The sequence below is a fragment of the Gracilinanus agilis genome, chromosome 6 (genome assembly GCF_016433145.1).
Source record: "Gracilinanus agilis isolate LMUSP501 chromosome 6, AgileGrace, whole genome shotgun sequence".
In the NCBI taxonomy this organism is placed as follows: domain Eukaryota; kingdom Metazoa; phylum Chordata; class Mammalia; order Didelphimorphia; family Didelphidae; genus Gracilinanus; species Gracilinanus agilis.
Genome location: NC_058135.1, coordinates 215,956,681 through 215,959,511, shown reverse-complemented (window position 1 = coordinate 215,959,511; position 2,831 = coordinate 215,956,681).

The following is a 2,831-nucleotide window of genomic DNA, read 5'->3' as shown; positions in this document are numbered from 1 at the left end:
TTCCTGTCCCCACAATCAATTTGTGTTTTATGTTTTATATAAACTTTGAACATGCTGTATCTACCTAATATGGTCAAATATCCTTAAATATTAGAAACTTTGAAGTCATAGTCACTGTTCTCTATGGCCCATATCCAATCAATTGCTAAATTTTGTCAATCATATTTTTTCTAGATTACATGTGGATGTAATTTAAATAATCATTTTCTGACATTTTGTGATACATGTTCTTTCCCTCCCTCCCTTCTCCCCTACCTAAGATGACAGATAAAGACTATACATGTGTCATCCTGCAAAATTTCTATTTCTATGCTTCTTGTGAAAGATATATTGCATATACTACAGAAAAATTCATGGGGACAATAAAGTGAAGAATGTATGCTTCAATTTGCATTCAGACTCCATCAGTTCCTTCAGTGCCAGTGGATAACTACCATTGAGTTCCTTGGAGTTGTCTTGAATCTTTGAATTGATAATAGAAGTCATTCACAACTGATTATCATACATTATTGCTATTTCTGCATACAATGTTCTCATAGTTCTGCTTACTTCACTTTGGATCATTTCATATAAGTCTTTGCATGTATTTTTGTGATTGTTTTGTTTGTTATTTCTTATGGGGAAACAGTAATACATTACAAGCACATACCAAAATGTGTTTAGCATCCTTTCAGTTTCCAATTCCTTGTCACCACAAGAGTTGCTATTTTTTTGTATAGGTAGATCCTTTCTTCTTATCTTTGATCTCTTTGGGATACAGACTTAGTAGTGATATTGCTGGGTATGCAGTTTTATTATCCTTTGGGGCCAGAATGGTTGTATCAGTTCACAACTCCACCAACAGTGTATTTTCCCACACTGTCAATTCTACCTTCGCAGCAACACTGATCTGGTTGTGTCTCTACCTATATTGCCATCACCTTAATTCAGACCCTCATTGTCTCTCATTTTGGATTATTACAGTAATTTCCTCTACTCTCTGCTTTGTTTCTTCCTTCTCCAATCCATACTCTATGTAGCTGCCAAAATAAGCTTTGCTAATTTCATTGAGTCATATCAGTCTCCTGTTCAAATATCTTCAGTCGCTCTTTATTGAGTAGAAAAAAAATGCATAAACTTTTCAATTTGGCACTTAAAATGTTTAAAATCTTGGCTGTAGCCTCTCTCACTAGATTTATTTCATCTTAGTCTCCTTTATATACTGTTATAAACTGGTGAGCCTGAAGTTCCTTGAGTTCAAAATTCTGTCTCCAATCTACCCTTGTACAGGATATTCCCCTTGCTTGGAAAGTACCTTTTTTCACCTCTGACTCTTGGAATATTTAACTTCCTTCAATTTGAAGTAAAATTTCCTACTGGAAGTTTTTCATGATTCCCTTAATCTGTCAGTACTCTCTCCCTTCTCACATTATCTTGTACTTTTCCATCTGGGTAAATGTATTATACCCACTTCCAGTAGATATAAGTTCCTTAAGGGAAAATATTTATTTTAATTTTTGTCTCTCTATCCTCCAGTGCCCAGTAGACTCTAAATAAATGTTGTTGCATTGAACTGAAATATTCAGAGCTGGAAAAGCAAGAGGCAATACAATGTAGGTGAATGTACTGGAGTCACAAGATCAGTCATGTTGGATTTGGGCAAGTCATATTGAACTTTTTTTTTTTTTTTTTAACTCCCAGTTTCTGTCTTAGAATCAATACTAAGTATTGGTTCAAGGCAGAAGACTGGTAAGGGCTAGGCGATTGAGTTTAAGTGATTTGCTCAGGGTCACACAGCTAAGAAATGTCAGAGGCCACATTTGAACCCAGGACTTTCCATCTCCAGGCCTGGCTCTCAATATACTGAGCCACCTAATCAACCCTTGGATTGATTTTTATAGTCCCTTTTGCTCCTAACATTTATGATGCTATATACCCTTGTAACATCTACCTCAAAGAGTATTTTGAAGAGGACACTATAGAACTTAAAGATGTGTAGAAATAGGAGTTATAATTCTCGCTAGTAAACAATAGTACAGAGCATTGTACATAATAGGAATTCAATAAAAACATCTGAATTTATCTGCATTGTATAAATTGTTCCAAAGTGCATGATTGGAAAGTAGGGAGTATAACTCTGGACTAGTTTGGAGAAAGTTCTTTTTCTCTATGGACCTCAGTTTCCTCTTCAATAAAAGGACTAGATAAGATTATTTCCAAGGTCCATTTTGTCTGTTTTCAGGTCATTTCCAGCTCTCATATTTTGTGTTCTAAGATCTTTTTCTTTATTAACATTCTACGTTCTAAGGTCTCTTCGAGCTTCTGCATTCCATATTCTAAAGTCCCTTCTAGCTCTAATTTTTTATGGCTGCTACCAACTTTGAAATCTTATGATTCTGTAAGTTCAAGGAGGAGAGAAAACAGTACAGACTATCATTAACTCATGTGAACTCCCAGAATACCATAAATATGGTGCAGTATTTTTCACAGATTTATCTCCTGGTGCAAAATGTTCCCACATGTCCAATCTGTACCTGTCTACAACAGGGAGTGTGGCGAAGCTGTCATGGAAATGGAACTCAAGCCCAAACATAAATAGCACCATAATTAATTTTCTTTCTCAAGTGACCCACTGAGAAATAGGAGAGATACTCAAGATGTAGTGGAAAGAGTATGGGATTTATTCAGAATACTTGAGACTAAATCACAGCTGTGATGGATCTATGACTCCAAACAAATTCAAAAATGTCTCCCAATTAGAATGGACTGTCTAGGGCCATTGGTAGCCCTACTAGTTAGAGATCTTTATACAGAGGTTGAAGAACCACTTGTTAGTCCTATTTTGGAAGATT